The 22,941-nt window shown below is 45.7% G+C and overlaps 1 protein-coding gene across 11 annotated transcripts in view; it reads left to right on the top strand.

Moving 5' to 3' along the window:
• The window catches only part of SNAP91 (synaptosome associated protein 91), a 639,351-nt gene that overhangs the window by 334,895 nt on the left and 281,515 nt on the right, over positions 1-22,941 (top strand). The gene's annotated exons all lie outside the window — the stretch shown is intronic.

Raw genomic sequence — 22,941 nt, forward strand, 5'->3', positions numbered from 1 at the left:
TCACATCTGCACCCGACGCCCCCGGATCTAGAGAGCAAACACCTCACAGTGGAATCCCCGGCGACTGCGAGCCCGTGCGTAACCAGAGATGACCCCTCTGAGCCCCCACAGCGACGCCTGCAGAGAGAATCCAGAGGCTCCCCCTGACCGCGACTGCCTGTAACAAGGGACCCGACGCCTGGAACCAACACTGCACCCGCAGCCTCCAGGACATGAAGGAACCGAACTTCGGTGCAGGAGTGAGCCCCAGGTGGCCCTCTGCCTAGCCCAGGTGGTGGCTGTCCTGAGAAGACCCACCTGTGCCTGCCTGCACTGCTAGAGTGATCCCCGGGTCCCTCCATTGTTTCCTACCTGAAACCTGACGCCTGCTTTTCACACTGCACCCGGCCGCCCCTGTGCCGCTGAGGGTGTGGCTGAAACTAGAGCACCCCTGTTCTCCATGGGCACCTATGTGTTTTTGGCACCTCTTTGACCTCTGCACCTGACCGGCCCTGAGCTGCTGGTATGGTAACTTTGGGGTTGCCTTGAACCCCCAACGTTGGGCTGCCTATGCCCCAGAACTGAGACTTGTAAGTGTTTATTTACCTCATAATCTAACCTTTACTTTTTTTTTTTTTTTTTTTAAATCTGTTTATTAAGCTTAATACAAAACAGGGTACAAGAATAGCAATACAGTACATAAGGCTTGGTGAGAGAATGCCCAGCTTCTCTCTCCATGTGCTTTTCTTAACGTTTGTACATTACGCTGTACAACATAGCTGTATTTTAGTGTACTGGCTTTCAATTAACATTATATAACAAATAACACTTGACATAAAGGATATTATTCTTAAATATGTATGTTAGCGTCAAATATAATATTGAGAGCGTATGTCTATGTAGGCATTAAGGGCTTCATTTCTATGTATGCGCTGTGGTGTGGAGAGCTGACAGTAGCAAGGGGCGACTGGCGGGTAAATAAGTTATGGGTTAGGCATGGCATTACAGTAGGATGGAACTGTTTTCAACAAACTTGATTGTTGTGGATAATTTTAATAATAGCGTATCCCAGGAGTGTTAAAGGGATTTTCTCATGGTGGATATTTGTCATCTCTGGATTCAATTCTAACTACAAAAAGGTCCCAGCTTTCAGTCCCGCCTTGTGTCTGACCTCTATTTTGTAATTGCCTTAGTGTTTGAGATTCCGCCAGTGTGTATTCGTGCAGGTCTCGTAGCCAGAGGGAATGAGAAGGGGCATTTGGGGCCTTCCAGTGTGTAGCTATCAGGCGTTTATATGTCACAAATGCCAGATCCACAAACTTCTGAATATGTTTATCTCCTTTTGTGCGGTGGCGTATGTTAAGCAGGCAAGATACTGGATTAGGAGTTAACAGCTGGTCTACCACGTCTGCAGTTGTAGCAACGACGCGGTTCCAGCTAGCGTTAATTGCGTGGCATTCCCAGACCATATGGTAGAAAGTTGCTGCGGGGGTAGCGCATCTCGGACATATGGAGTTAGCGCCTGGGTATATTTTATGAATACGAGCTGGGGAGAGATATGCTTGATGCACATAATTGAATTGCGTGTATCTTAATCTGGAGTTGCGAGATACAAACTTAATCGAGCTAAGGGCTGTGTCCCAGGATTTTTGTGCAATTGGTGCAGGAAGGACGATGTCCCAGCGGTGCTTGACCTGGGTAAGGGCCTTGCAGCAACCTGCTAGAAGTATTTTATATAGTTTGGTAACAGCGCGTTTTGCCTCGCACATAGAGAGTATTGCAGTAAGTAGGAGAGATTCTTTTGGTTCGTTGTGACCGCAGCCCCATATGTGACGTAGAAGATTAGTTATGGCATTGTATGTCAGAAAGGCTCCCGGTTTCATTACCTCCGTAGCCACCAAGTCCATAAACTTGATTGCACTGGAGTCATAATAAAAATCTCCTATGTTCAGGGTGTTAACCGCTCGTACGTCATGAGAGGTTAGGGCGTGGATGCCTGGTAGCTGTTGCATTGGGAGCAGGGGAGAGTAGGGGAGGGGCTGCCCCTTGCCCTGCACGTATCTCTTCCAGCAGTGTCTGGCCGAGTCCAGTAGGGGAGTATTATGTTGTAGATGAGAGGGGCCCGTTAGTAAATATGTTAATGTCGATGTTGGGGTTGTGTAAGCCCTTATAGCTGTGGACTCTGTATTGGATGGTTCATTGAGCCATTTAGTGACCCACTGAAGTTGGGCTGCTGCATAATACAGCTCAAGGTTCGGCATGCCCAGGCCCCCCTCTTCTTGTGGATAGTGTGTGGTAGTTAGAGCCACTCTGCGTCTGTCTCTGCCCCAGAGCAAGTCAGTTAATAGGGAATGCGCTTTGTGGAAAAATGAACGCGGCAAGATCACCGGAAGTGCGGAGAAATAGTATAAAAATCTCGGTAATATTAGCATCTTGACTATTGCTGTCCGGCCCATTGGCGATAGAGGTAAGGAACTCCAAAATATCAAGGAGCCTCGGGTGGAGCGAAGCAGCCTGTCTGTTACCTTCCCTTAGGTCTGACATAGAGTGATATACTTGAACACCCAGATATTTGAAGGTCTGGTGTGTCCATGGTAGTTGATGCATGGGGAGAGACGCTCGCTGTACAGAGGGCAGACAAGTAAGAGGGAAGATACAGGATTTAGACCAATTCACATGTAAGCCAGAGACAAGAGCAAACATATTCAGTATACGCATTATCCCGGGAAGGGAGACAGAATGATTGCGCAAGTATATCAGGGCATCATCTGCGTACAATGATATTATGTGATATGTGTCAAACTCCCGTATGCCCCATCTTTGTGCGCATCCCCTGAGTTTAATAGCGAGTGGTTCCATAGCTATTGCGAAAAGCAATGGAGAAAGCGGGCAGCCCTGCCTGGTTCCTCTATTTACAGGAAAGGCTTCCGATACTACCTGACCGGTTTTAACTCGGGCTGTTGGTTTAGAATATAGTGTAGCAATCCAGCTGATAAAGCCACTCTGGAAGCCAAACGCCTTGAGGGTGCGGAAATAAATATTCCCAGCCTAGTGTGTCGAACGCCTTCTCTATATCTAGTGACACGGTCACACTATTTGGGTCAGTAGTATTTTGCATGATACAGATTAGGCGCCTTATGTTAAGAAAGGTGTTTCTACCCGGGATAAATCCCGACTGGTCAGGGTGTATTAAGTGCGGCAAATGGGGGAGCAATCTATTTGCTAGGATTTTCCCTAGGAGTTTGCAATCCGAGTTCAAAAGAGAGAGTGGTCTGTATGATCTAACATCCAGTGGATCTCGTCCTGGTTTTGGTAGGACCACTATTAATGCTTCCCTCATAGAGTCTGGTAATTGTTTTCTATTTCGTGCTTCATTAAACACCTCTAGTAAGGGTTGCAGTAGGTGAGTGCTTTGTGAGTTATAGTATTCTAGTGGTAGACCATCTGTGCCAGGGGTCTTGCCGCGCGCCATCTGGGAGAGGGCTAAGCGAAGCTCCTCAATAGTAATGGGGCCGTCTAGAATGTCAGCATTATTGGCAATATTTGAATTTTGGGGGATCTGAGCTAGAAATTCAGCCAGTTGTTGTTCTGCAGGGGGGATAGAGGATTGGTATAACGAGTAGTAATACGTGTAAAAGGCCTTGTTAATGTCAGCTTGAGTGTTAACCACTATTCCTGTTTGTAATTTGATAGCCCCTATCGGCGACGATTGCGGAGATTGACGCACCAGCCACGCCAGCAGTTTGCCCGATCTGTCCCCCTCAGCGTGTTGTCTCGTTTTGAAGTGTCTATAGTCATGCTTGCTAAGACTGTCATCCGTTTCTCTGTATTTTGCTTTCAGTGAGATTAGTGTTTCTGGTGGGGTATTATTTGTTGAGACTTCAATCTCCGCCCTATGTATTTCGGATTCTAATTTTAATAACTCTGTGGTCAGCATTTTCTTAACGCCCACAGATGCTGCCAGGCAATGCCCTCTAATTACTACTTTATGGGCATCCCACTCAGTTGCTCGGGTTGATGTTGTGTTTTTATTTAGAGAGAAATAGGACGACAGACATGTGGCCAATTCAGTATTGAAAGGGGGGTCAGTCAGGGCGTCTGGCTGCAGGCGCCATGTTGGAATACGGGCATGTATGTAGCCCCAGAGCAATGTAGAGTAGTGTGGGTTGTGGTCTGATAGAGTACGGGCTAGGTAGCCAGATGTAGCTACCTTTGGGATTATGTTAGGTGTAGCGAAGAACATATCTAACCTGGTGTGAAGTTTGTGCACTGGTGAATATAAAGAATACTCACGTAGTGTGGGATGAAAAGTTCTCCAAATTTCGCTTAGCCTATTATTAGAAGCCCAATCTGACAGGTCAAGCGATGCTCGTTTAGCTGGGGCGTAAGTTAATGGAGGGGTAGAACGGTCTTTCAAGATATCTAGAACGCAGTTAAAGTCCCCACCCCATATGGCATCTGTTGCGGGGTCGCTGAGCATGCTACTACCCAGTGCCTTGAGGAAGTCTTGTTGATTTGTATTAGAAGTGTATAATGTTATCAGGGCTAGGGGGACTCCGTCTAAAGTACCTTCCAGTACCACGTACCGCCCGTTTGGGTCACATTGCATGCGGGACATGGTGTATGGAACCCCGGGGGCTATCCAAATTATCGCTCCTCTAGCATATGTTGAGAAGGTGGTCCCATATAATTGGCCTTTCCATTTTGTTTTGGTGTATGCCAACGAGGACTCAACTAGGTGGGTTTCTTGCAGCATGGCTATGTGTATCTGGTGCCTCCTGAGGTATGTGTAAATCCGTTGCCTTTTGCTTGCGGATGCCATGCCCTTTACATTCCATGTGAGAATTTTATAGTGTGTGGTATAGCGCTGATTTTGGGATGCCATGGAATTTAAGTGAGTCAGTATGGGGGGGTACCGCCTGTGGTTGCGTAAACCTGAATTTCTTTGTCCTTAGATACGTATACTTATCAATTAGCCTCCTAGTCACTGGAGTGTGTGACCTGCCTCTTAGGTATATATTGTGTTGTGGCGCTCTGTAAATAGTACATGTCAATACATATAACAGTAAAACATTCCATACAACTATAACTATAAAATCTACTATACTTAGCAGCAGTTGCGATAAGAACAGGAAGAAAACAAAACTTGTCGGATTAGGGTAACGGTCCATATGGAGCGGGGGGTGATCCAAGACTGCGGGTGGTTGAGTGTCTTAGACCCGGCCCATTTTGCGCATGTTGGTATCCTTGCCGAGCAGGAGCGGCAGCAAGCCGACCACACGAGTTAGGGAAAGTAATTTTGTGATGACAAACTACGGAAGTATCTAGACAGGAGTAGTGGGTGAGGCGATCTCCTATCTACAGGGGAAAAGATTTAACAAATGTCATCTGCTGTACGTGGAGTGAGGCTGGGGCCGCGGGCAGACTCCGCCGAGTCGGAGTTTAACTCTGGGTCAGGATCTGTTTCTGATTGTCCAGATAAGGATGTCGGTGATGCGTTGGCAAATCGCGATGTAGACTGTAGCAATAGCGATCGTTCAACTCGCGATTGTTCAGGAGTAGGTTTGTTATCATGTTTACTGCGAGGTCTGCGTTTATCCCTTGGAGGAAGGCTTTTATCATTGGGTGGTAGTGGGTCAGCTAGTCCTTTTGCGTGAAGCCATGTCCATGCGTCTTCAGGCGTAGAGAAGAATAAAGTGCGGGTATTGTCTTGTATGCGAAGTTTAGCGGGGAACAACAAGGAGTATTTGATATTATGCTCTCTCAATCCGGTAGAATGAGTTTCGTTTTTTTTGTACCTCTACTGTAAAATCCGGGTAGGCGGTTATTTGCGTGTTCTCAAAGTGCATTGGGCCTGTTTTTCGGAATAGTTGCAGTATAAGGTCTCTATCACGGTAGTTCAGTAATTTTGCTATGAGGGGGCATGGATATGCACCCGGTGGTGGAAGTCTGCCCGGGACCCTGTGGGCGCGCTCTATGGAAAAGAACTTTGGGACATTATTCAATACCGATTCCGTCAGCCATTTTTCGATAAAGAGTTCTGTGCTGGGGCCCTCGGCGCGCTCCGGAAATCCCACAAACCGGATGTTATTACGACGCGATCTGCCTTCGGCTTCCTCGGCTCTGCGTTTGTGTCTCAACTTCTGTTTTTATAGCACCCAGCTGTGACTTAACCTCACGCATAGATGGTGTGAGGTGCAACGTGTCTTTTTCCAGCTCAGCCACCTTTTCTGCTAGCGCCTGTTGGTCCGTGCAGAGCAAGTTAACATCTTCTGTGATTGAGCCAATCTTCGCCTCCAAGGTTGTTTTAGTATCGAGTATGGCTTGTAGCACTTTTTCGAGTTGTGCTGAGTGCGTTTGCAATGTCCCTTCCATTTTCTGAAGGGCTTGATATGTGTCTGAAGCCCCGGATGATGGAGGCGGCTTAGCAGAGTCCATGGTTCCAGGGGGCGCTCGTGGAGTCTTTGGTTTTCCCATTAGGTGGTTTTTATGCGATGCTGTTGTTGGTCTTTGGATTTAACGTTGCGTTGCTTGATTTTATCGCATTGGCAAGGTGCTTTGATGCTGGTAGCGTGATTAAAATGGTACTGAAAGGTTTAGCTGCGCTTCAGCGCTTGAGGGTGTCAAGCGGTCCGCTCTTTTCCTACCTCACACTTACTGGTAGGTGCCTCTTGGATCAGTCGCTTCTGCAGTTTGTTGCTAGTTGTATTCCTGTTAATTTCTTACGTTGATGTAATATTATCTTTTCTCTGGTCTTCCAACTTGGCTTAACATTTCTTTGTTTGCCCCTAGTGTGATGGGCTGTTTTGTTCCCTTGTGGCTACGACCACTGGTGGTTAAAGCCTGGGCTAGTCTTTCAATTGCCCTTATTTCTATGTGACTGGTAGCCTCCTGGTTATTGCCCTGGTTAAATGATAGCCGGCAAGTCTTTTAGAGGAGTACTTGAGAGTTATGTAGTGCCTGTGCAGCCGTCGTATCCACTGCCGGCCGCAGTACCGATAGAGCGAGGCCCCCGAGGCGAAGCAGTAGCGCAGACAAGCCACCACTTACCGCCTACGGGGATCCCTGACACTCCGCACGGTCGCGGCTCCAGCCGCACCTCCTTTTTAGTGCAGTCAGCGCTCGGTCTCCCCCAATACGGTCGCGTGGCGGAAATGGCCGCTCCCAGCGTTCCGAGCGCTCCACAGATCAGAAGCGAGCCATGCGCCCCAGGTGTCCGAAGCTCCCCGAGAACATGTCCACATATCCTAGGGCCTCCGACAGAGGCGGGAACTGGGGCAGAGAGAGTCGGTAATTCCTCTTTTGCTCACTTCGAGCCCTGCTTTCCCTGGTTGGTAACTCTATCTGCCTCTCGCCCCTCGCTGAGGGGAAGCTCAGACCACCAGCTCTCGCGTGGAGGTCGATCGCGGCGGACCCGCAGCACCTGCGCGCCTGTGACCCCCGGCAGAGCCAGTAATCTGCAAACCAGCCGGCCAAGACCCCCGTCTCTGCCCAATACGGTCGCGTGGCGGTAATGGCCGCTCCGAGCGCCCCACAGATCAGAAGCGAGCCCAGCGCCCCAGGCAGCTCCCTCGCCGCTCTGCTCGCCACCACTCCCGCCATGCTGGTTTCGCGGCTGGGGGGGATGGTTCTTGGCCCCGCAGCGGGTCAAGGGTCTTTGTAGAGGATTATTGTTTTAGGCCGGGTCGGAGCTGCGATTTATGCGTCCGACCCGGTCGCCATCTTGGACACGCCCCCCAACCTTTACTTACCTCCCCCAGGAACTGTTGATTTTTGCACTGTGTCCACTTTGAAAATAGCTTATTGCCATTTTTACAAAGACCGTATATGATATTGTTTTCACTCAAAGTTCTTAAAGTATCTAAGTGAAGTACCTTGCATTTAAAGTTTTTAATGTAAATCTTGAACCTGTGGTTCTTAAAATAAACTAAGAAAGGATATTTTTCAATATAAAAACCTATTGGCCTGGAATTGTCTGAGTGTGTGTTCCTCATTTATTGCTTGTTTGTGTACAACAAATGCTTAACACTACCCTCTGATAAGCCTACTGCTCAACCACACTACTACAAAATAGAGCATTAGAACTATCTTACCTCTAAAGGGAACCCTTGGACTCACTATTCCTTACTTTGAAATAGTATTTACAGAGCCAACAGCACGCTTGAACCCAGCGAGTACCATCACACAGTAAACCACCCCGTGGCACCCCACTCAAAGAATAGCACAGCAGTCTGGTGCGGGGGATGAAGAGACTGCACCGCAGGATGAGGTGGAGCCCACACGAATGGACTTACTGGCTGCCCTTCAGTGCTGTGGAACGGCCCTGGAGCAAAATTTGTAGACTGTGTCAATACATGTCAGCTTGTTGAGCGTGGACTTGGGCAAAGTGGCAGACAAAGTCATGACAGTGGAAGGCAACATAGCAGACATGCAAGGGGAAGTAGTGGCCCTTAACTACGATAACCAGGGAGCTGGAGTTGGAGGGTAAAGGATGCAGAGGGTCGATCCTGACATAGTAATATCAGAGTGCTGGGTTTCCCAGAGGGAGTGGAGGGGAACTCGGCAGATCAGTTCATGGAAACATGCGTATGAGTATAACTCTTAACTTGTTTTGTGGTGGAGAGGGCACACAGAGAGCTGGTGCAGAGATCGCCACCTGGGGCATCCGTGAGGGCCATCGTAGCCAAAATACTTAGCGTGACAGGGACTGCATCCTACGGGCGGCTTGAGAACGCACAGGCTCAGCAATACGGTAACAGGATCACCATTTACCCAGACTACACTAAGCAAGTGCAGGAACAGCGTAAATTATATCTGGGTGTTGAGCAAAAACTACAGACGCTCCAGTTACAGTATATGCTCTTGTTCCCAGCTAGGCTGAAAGTGCTGGCCCAAGGAAAAGCACACTTTTTTGATAGCTCGGAGGAGGTGTGGGAATGGCTGGAGATCCAGAGGTTCACAGTCCGTGAGGATGGCACCCTGCAACAGTGCACAGAGAACGGGTGGGGAGTGGGATGTGGGCATGCACCCAACATCCGATGATGCTGACTCACAGGGTCCCAGTCCAGGGTCGGACTTCATACCAGATACTTTGGTCACCCCGGAGATGGCTAATAATGCGAAGGCATGAGTTGCATTTGATTGACAGATGCTGCATGTAAAAATGAGTGGTAGGAGGGTAGGTGGGCCAGTACTGTGCAGCTGCAGGTTGCACGCTGAGGGGGTGTAGCTGTTTGAAAGGGGTTCTTAGCAGATATTAGGCTGGCTAAGAATTGGCAGGGACAGATATATCACTCCTCACATTTGACGTATGCTGGAGGCACGTTGATTTGGGTGGCGCCGGTTGTTCCCTTCACCCTTACCTATTTGGAGGACTATGTGGGTGGCAGATATGTACTGATGTGGGGTGAACTGAATGGCCGTGACATAGCCCTTCTGCACTCCTGCATGCCAAATAATGATGATCTAACTTTTTTCACTCCCTGCACGACCTGCTGATTCGCAAAGTAGATGTGCCAATCATGTGGCTCAGCAATTTTAATTGCATATTGGACACTGACCTCAAGAGAGCACCTCCTAGGGTGGGCACCAAACCCCTAATGACCATCATGCTTAGAGAAGTAATGTGGAACGAGGGATTGATGGGCATTTGGCGAACAAGACATCCGGAAAGGCAGATACACACGTTACTCGGCCACACAATACATATAGCAGGTTGGACAGGATACTAGTGGTGGGGTTTCTGCGTCTGGAGGACATGGAGTTGACACATTCGGCAGGATTCTTTTCAGATCACACATCTGTTAGCTGTGTCCTGCGGTGGAGAGGCAGTGAGCGGGAGAGTCAAGCTTAGAGGATGTCTTTAGACATACTGGAAGACATAGCTGGTAGGGAGGTTCTTTCAGGGGCACTGACTGACTACATAACTGTCAATTGGGGTACAGTGTCAAGCAGGGCAATGGAGTGAGAGGCCCTGACAGCGGTGTTAAGGGGCCATTGCATGAGCTTAATATGTGGAGTATTGAGACAGCTTCAGAGGGCCCTCAGCAGTGAGGAGGAGGCATTGGTTGAGCTGCAGCCCGGAACCAGTTGCTACCAGATAAAAAACATAGGGAGCTAGCAGTGAGACGTTGTATAGCTGACATATGGGACCCCCTTGACATATATATGCTACAACAGTACAGACACTACAGAGAGGTGGGGGACAAATCAAGTAGATTATTGACATGGATGTGCAACGGGAACAGCCGTCACCACAAATGAAGGACTTGATATGGGAGGATGGTGTCTGGGTTACCACCAGAGCAGGGATGCTGGATGCCTTCCGGCAGCACCTTCGATGCGTATGCATGGCAGACCCTGTCATAGTCCCATCACGGTATCTCCCATTACTGGCGGGGCTAACCCTTCAGCGGTAGGCATCGCAGCAAACAAATCGCTAGACGGCCTATTAAATTTGGAAGAACTGCTTACAGCTCTCAAAATACTAGCATGAAACAAGGGGCCGGGAGGGGATGGCTTTACGCTCAAATTTTACCAGACATTCTTGCCGATGCTCATGAAGGGTCTCCTGGAGGTGTTCATGGAAGCACACAAGAAGGGGGTGCCGCTGCCAACAATGCGTGAGGGTGAAATATACATGTTCCACAAGCCTGGCGGTGACGAAGCTGACCCTTCTGCTTATAGACTGCTCACTATGATAAATGTGGACATAAAAGGCCTATGCAAATTGCTCGCCAGTCAGTTGGCACCATATACCTCTCAGCTGGTGCACGAGGACCAATGTGCATTCATCCCTGGTCATGGGCATGGATTTAAGACTCCTCGTGCTTGTCCTGCACAAGGTGGAAGGCCCCTGGAGAGGAGCTGGCTCTGGTCTTCATAGACCTGGAGAAGGCCTTTGACACGGTAGACTGGGGCTATTTACTTGAGGTGTTGGTACCGAGGTTAGGTGTGCCCACTATCCACAGAACCCACAGTGAGGGTGCGTGTTGGACGGAGTCAGTCAGTCAGTCAGTGGTGTGGGAGGTGGGCACGGGCACCCAGCAGGGTTGTCCACTGTCACCCCTCCTGTTCACCCTGGCCATCGAGCCCTTGGCTATTTGGGTGTGTCGTGACATGGGAGACAGAGGTATAAAGTTGGTTGACGTTCATCATATCATCTCACTCTACGCTGATGATGCGCTGTTCAACATTTCATCCCCACGTAGTGCGCTGCCAAGGCTGTTGCGACTCCTGGAGGAATTTGGGGACATATCAGGTCTCTGTCATAACAGACATAAGTCACTCATCTTCCCGCTAGCGGCATTGGCTACCACACCACTGGATCGTCTCCTGGAGCTGGGCTTGCGCTGGTGAGAACCATCTTCAGATATCTGGGGATGCAGGTGGCGCACACCGAGGCACAGCAATCGACTCGCAATAAGGGCAGTGGTTGACTCCTTGAGTAAATCAGACACATTTTGGAACACTCTGCCACTCTTGCTAATAGGCAGATTGGCGGTATCCAAAATGGTTCTACTGCCCAGGTCCCTGTATACATTACAGAAGTCGTTTTGCCCCATACCACAGAGGGTTTTTAAGCAACTGACTTCGGTACTCATGTCATTGTTATGGGAGGGACGTCGTAGTACAGTGGCTCTGACCACAATGACCTGCTGTTATGCAGACACGTAGATTAGAGGTGCCAAGACTGGACCTTTACTGTTATGCAGCGCACCAGCAGCATCAGCGCGGTGGCTCATAGAGGATGACACTTGAGAAAAGGGATTGGTCACAGGTTTGGTGACAACGTAACACCTCCCAATGACATTAATTGAGGGTGCTGGAGTGGAGGGAAGGATTCCCTATATAATTCGCCATACTGCAAGTATCTGGCAGCGGTACGTGGAAGTGGTTTTGCAGAGAGCTCCTTTTCATCAAGAACTATGCCTTGGATACTGGCACCGGTACGTCAGATGAGGACCAATGTGTAATTCCCGGCCTGGAGGGATGTACACAGTTGGGAGAACTATACCCAGGTGAATACTTTATTATGTTCCAGCAGCCTGCGACACATTTAGGCTAGGCCCGGGACATTTTCTCCATCGCGCAGGGCTGGTGGAGGTGGCCAAAGAAATTGGGCCCACATAGCCCGCTACACCACAGACTTTGCGAACACTAGATGCCCTACTGATGTGTGGCAGGGATCGACATTTGATCGCACAACTGTATAAAGTGATGAGAGAGAGGATACGTCCGGAACGCCGATCAGGGCCAGAGCTGCCTGAGAGTTAGATTTTGAATCTCCATTTGCAAGACCCAGAGTGCTTGTTACTTGGATGGGGCAGAGAGCGCCCATGATCGCAAATTGGTGCAGGGAGGTGGGGGAATGGGTGATAGCCGAGGAGGTCCATATAAAGAAAAACAGACTGGATGAAAGGTTGGGGGATGATGTGGCATAGAGAGCAGTGTGTGACTTCTTTTTGAGACCACGTGCAAGTGCAGAATCCTCAGAGTGATAATGAATCTGCATGACCAGGGGATGAGACACCCCAAAGAGGGAATAGGACTGCGCCCTCAATGTAAGTGGAATGTCCTGGATACAAGTATAATGTGGGATTTTTTTCTGACGTATTGAATCAATTGATTACATGCCTGAAAGATGATGCATTGTTAAAGGGCCTCAATGTGCTATGTGAAGAAATATATATGCCACTGCCTCTACTGCTAGTTGTTGCCTCTTGAAAATGAAAAATAAAGGTTGATTAAAAAAAAAAAAAGAAGTTCCTCCCACCTTACCGTAACTAGTATACAGCAGGATTCAGGCACAAGTGCAACACTACCCCCCACATTCAGAGTTTGTGTGCTCAGTTTTACAGTCGTCATTGCAGTAGGTAAAGTTTACCAATGTAAGTCCTTTTCTTCCTCTGGTTGTGGTCGGCCCATAGCCCACATCAGGTCTCTCCTCTACTCCTGGAGGAAGATGCTCTGACTGTAGGTACATTGGCACTCAGGTCCTGTTTACGGAAGCAGCTGTGGAGGCTGCTCCCTGGGTCCTGGCAGGCTCTGATATTGCTGATGGTCTCTAATCATTCAAAGGCCCTTTTCCAGATGCAGGTTAAGTCGAGGGGGGTCAGGGATCATGGAGCTGACAAAAGTACTTCACAAGGTGAAGATGCAGCTCTGACACCATTAATAAATGGATAGTGACTTTGTCTGCGTACGTTTGATCAGTTGGTGCAGTGTGCTTCAGCCACACTTCCCAACTTGCAGCAGCATGGTCTGCTTGGACCACAAACTATCGGTCACAGCAGCAGTGTCTGCTTGGGCACACTTCAGAACAGTGCCACCATACAGGCTTACACTATCAGAGCGGCAGAGTCTGCTAGGGCACACTTCAGCAGCCCCCTAGTGAAAGGTCACTCCAAGAGCATGCCAATCACTTTCCCTCACGTCCCTCTGGACAGATGGACCCTCAGCTCTAGGGTCCACGTCTGCTAATCCTCTTGGTCAAGACCTCCTGCAGGATTGACTCTCTCCTTCACTGACAGGTCAGCATCCAGGCACCTCACAACAGGGAAACAGATCTTTTTCCTTTACCTCTAGAAGCTGGCTGTCAGGCAGACACCATCTCTTGTTATATGGCAGTTCTCTGTGTACTCTGCAGAGCAACCCCTCCTCGTTAAAGAGAACTTGGAACTGGAAAGACAAGTTGTACATCAGCTCCCACGTTAACACAGATACAATATACGGGGAGTGTGGATTCTCTTTGGGGTTGGTTCTTCTTTCTTGTGTCCTTTCCAGGCTGACTTCCAGACACAGCCTTTGTGGTGCAGAGCCGGGTTGTCTTCACGTTGGAGCACTTACAGCAGAGGCACAAAAATGTGTGAGCTTTTGCACCTGGCTATCGGCAGCCACTCTGAACAGTGATCGGGAAAAGAGAGAAAAGGCAGGCCACCTGTAAAGGATCCTTCACTCTGTGAACAGGGACTCCAGTCCCACTCTTCCCCTTACATCTACCAAATGGCAGTACTTATAAAGACTAACCAATAGCACCTTGCAGCAAAAGGACCTAATCACATTTCCAAATGTAGCTGTGTGTTCGCTTTCCTCTTTTCAAGATGTAGATCTCCTCCTTTCAGCTTCAAGATTGTCAGCATTTCACTTCCACTGTCTTAGGGAATAAAACCTCACCTCAGTCTTGTGCATACAGATAGGCTAGTGTTTTTCAGAATGGAAACTATGGGCCTCCATTACTTTAGTTAACTCATATACACAATGAAGGTTTGACTATTGACACCCACCCACATATATACACAGAACCAAGACCTGGGGTGATAGCATTAGGACCTAGGTTAGCATCAGACCTTTACAGTGACAGATAAATAGATCTGATGCACAAAACACGGTATGCTGCCACCACCACTTTACATGCTAAACCCATTATAGGGACAGTATCCTTCTGTCAGTCAAATGAGGGTAAACATTTTGCTCCCACCAGGATCTCACTCATGTCGAGGGACAGGCAAAGAACTTCACTCACCAGAAGAAGTGGGCTTTCAGGGCAGGGGAACGTGACTGCACACAATGAATATTCCCATCCAAGAGGGGACTAACAACAAAGAGGAATGAACAAAGTGTATCAATGCTCAGGAATGTGTTGAATGTTTTTTTAAATTTTTTTTTAATAAAAACGTGACCTTAAAAGTCTTGCACTGTTCCACAAATAGCCAGTTCAATTGCTAAACAACACTAATGATAATACTGTTTTGCGTAGCATACTTGGGTAATAAAAGCAAGAAATATTAATATCTTTAGTTTACTTCACAAAGGTCAGAGAGAAATTCAGAATTACTTATACTTCCCAAAGTATTTGGGAGAAAGTGCTGCCCCATTCAGAAGTTTACCATCGGCGTTGTGGGGGTGGGTGCATATAAGAGAGGCCCCTCCGAACATTAACATCTTGGTTCTGTCTCCATTCAACTTGAGTGAGTGCCTTTCCACCCAGTAAGCTATTGTTGACAACGTGTGACAGTTGCTGGCTGAAACAGTTAATTTTCGAAGGGGACAATAATCCAATTGTCACGTGCATAAGAGAGAAACCAAAACCACGTATCAGGTCAGCCAGAGGTGTGGGTAAATATTAAAAGGGGTCATGCTCAGAGAGGAGCCCTGTGTTACCTCACCACCAGACGCTTAGTGCAAGAGTGAAATTGAGTCAGGAAGACTGATTGCAAATGATCTTCCAAAAAGAATGGCTACCAAATGCCTCATCTTGAATGCCTATTGAGTGTAACCGCTGGCAAAGTGCGTTGTGGGAAACAATATTTGAAGTATTGCTAAGGCCCTGAAGCTGTAGTGTGGCTCTGTCACCTACCTGAAGTCATCCAAATGCCATGGGTGACAACTAGTAAAGCCATCTCAGTGTTGTAGAAGGGGTGATATCCAGCCTGAACGGCGTCCAAAATGTTAAGGAAGTTAGAGGTTAACCTTTTGACAAAGTGGAGAAAAGAGATGTGTTGGTTGTTACTTAAAAATAAAGCAACGGCCACATGCGTTTTCAATAGAGGGCTTACGAAAGCTTCTTTCCAAATAAGAGGCACTGCAGCATAATTACCAGAGGCATTGCATAAGGAGGTAAGCTGTGGTACTATTGTTTCCAGTGTGAGAATAAGGGTGTCATTAAGAGACCCTGGGTAAATTGCATGGGCATGTACCAAAGATGTTTCAAGCACTATTGGAAGAAACTGAAAGAGCAGATTGAAAACCGGACATGGAAGTGTCCTCCCTAACCATCTCCAGCACAGATTCCTCCTCATTAAAATATTGATATACAGTGTTTTCTCCTCAAAGTAAGAAGAGATTGATTCACAAAAGGTGCTAGAAAGGGAGGCAGAGAGAGGGGTAAGTGGGGGTGAAAAAATATCTTTTGTGATATTCAAGATGTCTATAGGAAGATTTTTTGCAGAAGTGAAGGCAGAATTGTACTAGGCAGCTCTACCATCCAGCATTTTGTTAATGATAAATTGAAATTTAATCTCCATTGTTGATTTTGCGCCTTGCAAAGTCTTGGTGTTGACTACGTCCTCTGAGTACTAAGTGCCAAGGTGCTGTTGGACTCTCTGCAAGAATGCTTAAGCTTTTCAGAGAGCAATCACATCAAGAGCAGATGTAGTCTAGATATTGAAGCATGCAGCGGTAGTGGTAATATCTAGACATGGCTCTACGACCAGTGCACTCCCCCCCCCCCCCCCCCCCCCCCCCCAAAGCACCTTGAGACCCTAACGGTGATTAGTGCGCTCGATAAATCCTTGATTGATTGATTGATCTAATCTAGATATCTCGGGTGGAGCTTTTGGAAAGCAGAATAAAACTTACTAGAACTAATTTTAGCCCGAGGACGTTAACGTTTATTGCACCTATGTTTATGGGGCAGGTGCCATGAATGAAGAATAAGACCTGTAGGTTTTCTATCCAGAGCCAGGGGGTTGTCAACACCCATACAGCCTTCATTATGTGCAGTATGAGGGGCCAGCTAGCTTGGACCCAAGGTAGCCTATTGGTGTGATAGTGTCGAACCTTTCACTAGCATCAATTGATAAGGTGCAATCTCTGAAGACAAACTCTCTGGAATATTTGATTACAAGAGATGAGATACATTCAGCTAAAGCAGTGCCAAAGTTAGTAGACGGACCTCGGGGGTCCGTAAATGAATAAAATATCAAAAATAGAGCAATTAGTTGATATTGTCAATTGAAAATTAACTGATCTAGTCATTTAACAATCTTTTAGCCACCCAGTAGGTAAAAAATATAAAACGAGCATGCAAGGATTAGATTTCATGGAAAGAAAACCGCCTGGTTTGGAATTTGTCTTTATGACGGTCTTGATCTTAGAGAGTGCTCGGTTGTCCGAATTAAAAAACATTCAGACAAGAATGCCAAGAAAATGATTGGAGGTCAGGAAACTAGGTGTGCATTCTTTTCACGTCTGAACTTTGTTTTATTTAAGATGTATGGATGCTTTTCTTGGTAATTATTGTAATGATGCACTGCAATATAGTTTAGCACATGATTAAAGTAATAACGGGTTTCCTTTGTAGAAATAAACGTCACAAAAAATTTCCATTTGTAATTTTGAGGAAACCGCCGGTTTCCCTTTTCTGACCGCGGCTTTACCGCCGCGGTCAGAATTGGCCTGGAAGCACTGCCAGCCTTTTGGCGGTGCTTCCGCAGTTGTTGGCCCTGGCGGTCAATGACCGCCAGGGTCAGAATGACCCCCTTAATGTCACCTGGAGGTGTTCTAACCAACTACTTACATAAACAACAGAAAGTCATTGTGAATGAATGCAATGCAGAGGGCAAGCAGGAAGAATACACATAGAATAAGCATCATGATAAGGCCTAGCTAGCATAAGCCAAAAAACACACATTAATACATCAGAATATCGCCAGCTACCTGCAAACCCTGCTCCATTTGGGTGGAATCTTGGCCAAGATGCCCCTGACCTTTAAGCCACCTATTCACCTGAAAAATAGACATAGACTCTGTTATTGAGCCATCTGGAGTCAACAAGAGCATCCTATTATTCTTTAATTCATAAGACCAACAGTACAACTGTAGATCAAGAAGGGCCAAACCCCCAACACCCACCTTCCTCCTCAAATTTTTCCAGGAAAGGAGAATACCTTTGCTGGCCCAAATAAATGATGTAATCTTTGCATGCAGTTTTAGGATAACTTAATGTAAGGGCATATTAATGTAAGGGCATATTATCAAATAAGAAAGTAATCTTCGGGAGCATAGACATCTTGATCAGATTAACACGTCCAAAAATCGAAAGCGGCAAATTTCCCCACTTTCTTAGAAGAGGGAGAAAGTCTCTTGATGGTATCAACATCTTCTATCGAGATTAGAGAATGTGTTGCAACCATTCTATAGGAAATGGAGTGGACTTCTGCCGGGGGAGGAGTTGAAACAGTAATGGCAAGTATCCTTTGCTACATTATACTCAATGGTCAAATCAGCAGCATTAAGAAGGAACCACCTTTTTACCCTTCACAGAGTGTTTTGGACCCCTGGGAGGTTGGCAAAGATTAAGAGAAGCGGCTCAACATCAGAGTGTAAACTGTGCTGTAGCTTAGAGGCAGATGATGTCCACATATCTGCCGCCTGCCCCAAGTTAAAAGGATTCTGGTCAGTGGTGGGTAAGACAATCTCTGACTCTCTGAGATTCGTAGTTGAAATGACCCCCGCCTAATTATGTTTGGGATTCTGACATGGACCCTCTACCACTTTTGCTTTCTCTAATTTATATTGAAGAATATTTATATTAAGGTCATTTTTCTGACCTTTTGTTTTTGCTGGTGTTAGGACTCTAGCATTGGTCAGCAGTGGTAAAGTGCACAAAGTGCTTGTGCTCTCTCCCCTAAACATGGTAACATTGGCCCCTACCCAATTGCTGTGCTTAATTTACCTATAAGTCCCTAGTAAAGTGCGCTATATGTACCCAGGGCCTGTAAATTAAATGCTACTAGTGGGCCTGCAGCACTGATTGTGCCACCCACGTAAGTAGTCCCTTAACCATGTTTTAGGCCTGCCATTGCAAAGCCTGTGTGCGCAGTTTTACTGCCACCTTGATCTGGGATTTAAATCTCTTTGCCAAGCCGTAAACTCCCATTTTATTACATATAAGTCACCCCTAAGATAGGCCCACAGGGCAGGGTGCAGTGTATTTAAAAGGCACAACATGTACTTCTAAGTTTTACATGTCCTGGTAGTGGAAAAACTCCCAGTATGTTTTTTTTCACTATTGTGAAGCCTGCTCCTCTGCTAGCTTTGGGAATTCCTTAATATACTTTTAAGCTGTAATTCCTGATCAGAAAGGAGTAGCTATGTCATGTTTCATATCTTTGGAATGGTAGTGATAAGTCCTTTTTACTTGTAAAGTCACATTTACCAGTACTATTTTAGAAATGTTAGTTTTAGAAAGTAGGCATTTCTCTGCTCTTACTGCTCTGTGTCTTAGATCCTGTCTCCAGTCCACGTCTGGTATGTGCTGGGTGACAGCTCCCTTTGTGCATTCTATCCAGACAGCCATAAACACAGCACACTCAACTGCATCTGCATACTGATGGGTCTTCCTGGGAGGAAGGGTGGAGGGGCTCACACTTCAATAGGTAGTGGTCTGACCTATTACAAAGGAGTGATACACCCACTCCCAACAGATCTGGAAGCCTTGGGCTGAAAGAGGAACTGGTGCACTTCAGAACTATCAAGATTTTATTTTCAACAAGATATTTTATTTAAATCAGTAGACAGATATCATAGACATGAAGGTCTAGTTATGTATGATCTACAATTATATATTGTGCTATGCTCCTCCTTCATTGATGGACTGTGCTGGAGTAGGAGAATCATGGGGGAACATTGCGAAATAGGGCTTCTCCTCCCTCAACCACTCTATACTTTATAAAATATGTATCTTAGACCATATTACGTATGCGCTCTGAGTATTGTAGAAGGGACTGTAGATGCTTGTGCAGCCCCTTTTGTAATGTGGATGTGCAGTAACAGGTTTTGCACCTAGGGGTTTCAAAGGTTAATTTCTCTCACATGTGGGGGTATGATGCCATGTAAATGAGTGAACAGGTTTGCTACTGTGCCCTTGCCATATTACATTATGGTGATTGAGCAAACAAGTCTTTGGGGGAAAAAAAAAAGATGAAAATGCATGGCAGTTTCCATGGAGGCTCCATCATGACATACCCAAGGATTACTTGCAAAAATGTTCTTCAAAAGTATGGTTGTACATAGTGCCAATAAGTCTCCCTTGTCAGCATGTTACTAGTGTAAACTTTATTCATCAATACAATACCATATTCTTTGAGTGTTCTGTAAAGGGAAGTTTACCTTGCAGGATAATTATGTTTTTCCTCTTGCTAGTAGACATGAAGAGAAGGGTATCACAAACACACTATCTTTCAGCCCTACCCCCCCCAAGTTGGTGCCCCAAACCACACATGTGACAAAAATAGGCAAGCCATGGGTTATCGGAAGATTGTGGTCTAGTGGCAAGAACTGATGATCGTAGACATAGGTGCCCGAAGTAGGAGTGGGGGTGTGCTGCAGCACCCCCAACATAACCATACTGGAGTTCAGAGTGTGAATGAGGAATAAAGATCCCTTTAAACTATCTTTATATTGTATTGTATTTGCACTGCTTTCAAAGACGGGGGTCAAATGTCTATTTAGGCTGTCTTCTTATAAACTGCTACTTATTCTTTTGAAAGGCACATTATTAGTGTATACTTTACTTTAACGGATTACAAAGTGGGAGGATTTTGTAATGTGAACTATGAGACAATCAAACTGTGGAAAGGGATTGGGAAAGGAAACTCAGTAGGATCTTATTTTTTCTAACACACAACAGCGCTTAAATACCCATAATTGAAGTGTACAAATATTTCTGAGGCACATTTTGAATTCTGAAGTGTGATTGAAACAGTGATTTTAACAGGATCTACATGTATAAAGAATCTTTACTTTGGTGAAGTGCAAATGATAAATATTTGCTGAAACACGTTTTACACTATCATTTGAGTGCTATATAGTTTCATCAGTCAAAATTTTGTCTTTGCCAGTTTAGTCGGCATTTCAGTGGAAAATGTGTTGTCTGCAAATTACAATGTGCTACTTGACCATGCTCTAGTAATATGTTTGCAACAGTGTACTCCAAAATGCACCACATGATAGATACTACATCCTTGCCAGCCTACTGCTAAATATAGGGGTGGTTCATTTGCTATGCTTATTCTTTGTGCGAAGCTTGGATTGTTCCCAACCCCCTTGACTTCAGTGATATAACATTGATGGCAGACCGCACCTGAACTCTGAAAATTGTTCCAGCACCACTGATTTTGGAAGTGTACAACCATTTGTAAATGCAGGCCTTCTCACCATGTTGTGATTGTAGCCAAATTACTTAATACCCCCGTTTTTTAAAAACAAAAAGTGACATGACCTGGTGTTTTATAGAGCTTGATAATGTCCTGACCACATTTGCACGATATAAAACTGAAAAAAATATTAAAATTGTATACTCCTAGAGTAGGATAATGATCCCACATGATGAGAAATTAAGTGCTGCGATTTCTTTAACCAAGCAGAGATTAACATTTTTGCCCTCATGAAGCACTATGGAGAGGTGTTGGTTTCCAATTAAATGTTTAGTTTCTTTATCAGAAAGATGAAATCCTGGTTTAGTGCTGCTGTGATTCATGGGCTTGCTAACTCGGTAGTACCTGATGACAACAGTAAATGTACAACTCACTGAGACATCTCGCATGTGACACCTTTCCTTATGTCCTTGCTTAAATATATGAGCACCTTAAAGAGTGAGTACTGCTTTGGTAATTTATTTTAATATCTATGGTGGTGACTAAAGGAAAAATGCTAGTTAAATTTACTTTATCATTTATAATAGAAAATATAATAGTCAAACATTCCATTGTGCCACTTGTTCATGTCAAATGAGGCCTACCTCATTTCCAACATGTTTTCTTTACTGTTGGTCCTAGCGTTTTTTTAAAGTGTTTTTTTTTGGCTAAAATTCGATGGCCAGTCTCCATCTCTATTTCCTACAACTCGTAGCTTGAGTTGCAGTTAGTACCAGTTTAATTTATCAAGGACTTTAGCGCCAAGGAATCGTTGCCAAAATTGATTTGTTCAGCCTCTTAGTAAAAAGTTGATATCTAGATAGTTTCTTCAATAACTATAATAGTAAATGTGTTAACATGTTATGTAGTAATACAATAAAAGCGAACGTAAGAGCATGTTGTGGAAAGGAATCTGCTCCCTTTATATTATATTCACACACTTCTGTCTGTATTAGAAAGATTTCCGTGCTCAAAATCTCCATGGCTGTCTCATGCTCATGTGTTACTACTGTATGGATGTTGAATCCAATGCTAATGCCAAAATGTGGATTGGCAGACCTTTAACATCTATTCATGTAAGCCATCTGTAAACTCCAGCCTCAACACTGAAGCTGCTGTGGGAGTAATGGCAGAGATTAATATACCTTGAAGAGATGGACACCTAAGTACCTTAGTACCTTGGAATGACGTTTTCTGTGCATTGCTTTAATAACCTTCCCATGCGCACCCCCACTTTACCCAGCAGCTGTCAGTCTTTTTATACCTTTTATCTTCCATGGCTGTTCGGTTACAGAACGAAGGGAAAGAGTAAACTCTTTCTTTCTAGCGGGGGTTTATGAAATGGTGGTAGCAATGGTGGGTACAGGGTTGTTTTTGATGTTTAATCTAAAGGTTATGAGGAACATTAGTATTTGTTGAGGAACTTAGGAGTCCAACCAGCAAGGTAACATTCATAAACCGAAGCGGTTAAGCATCCAAAGGGACAGGTCTGTAAGTGGTTTTGTTTCCTCTAATTTGGTTAATAAACACCCTCAATTTCATTTTAAGCCGCTGAACATTCAAACATTGCTTGTCTAGATGGAAAACCTGCGTGTTCTGTCTCCTTTCACCTGTCTAGCCTTTTTCTCGAATCTCAATTAAATTCTATTTACTTTTGACACTTTTTTATTTTTCACAACCGCAAACCAGCCACTGCCTTTTTCTTGAGAATCCTCTTGTCCCACCACCAAATTCTTAAATGACTGAGATCTTGTTTTATATATTGTTATTATAAGCCACAATCATGAAAAAGATAACCTTTTAAACTACGACCGTCCTGAGCACCCCATAAAGGTATTTCTCACCGCCAGTATTTCTCTTTCTATCATAACGGACCATCTCTATCAGGGGCCAGCGCCAATTGAGTTATCAAATGTGTAACACCAATTTTCCTTGGTTTGCATCTTGCATGCCAGTCACATGCTGTGCATTTTCTAGAAGGCAGCTCTCACTAACTTGCAAGTTCCTTTTTCACTTTTTGACAATTTTACTGTGTACACATTTC

This window comes from Pleurodeles waltl, chromosome 5, assembly GCF_031143425.1.
Source record: "Pleurodeles waltl isolate 20211129_DDA chromosome 5, aPleWal1.hap1.20221129, whole genome shotgun sequence".
NCBI lineage: Eukaryota > Metazoa > Chordata > Amphibia > Caudata > Salamandridae > Pleurodeles > Pleurodeles waltl.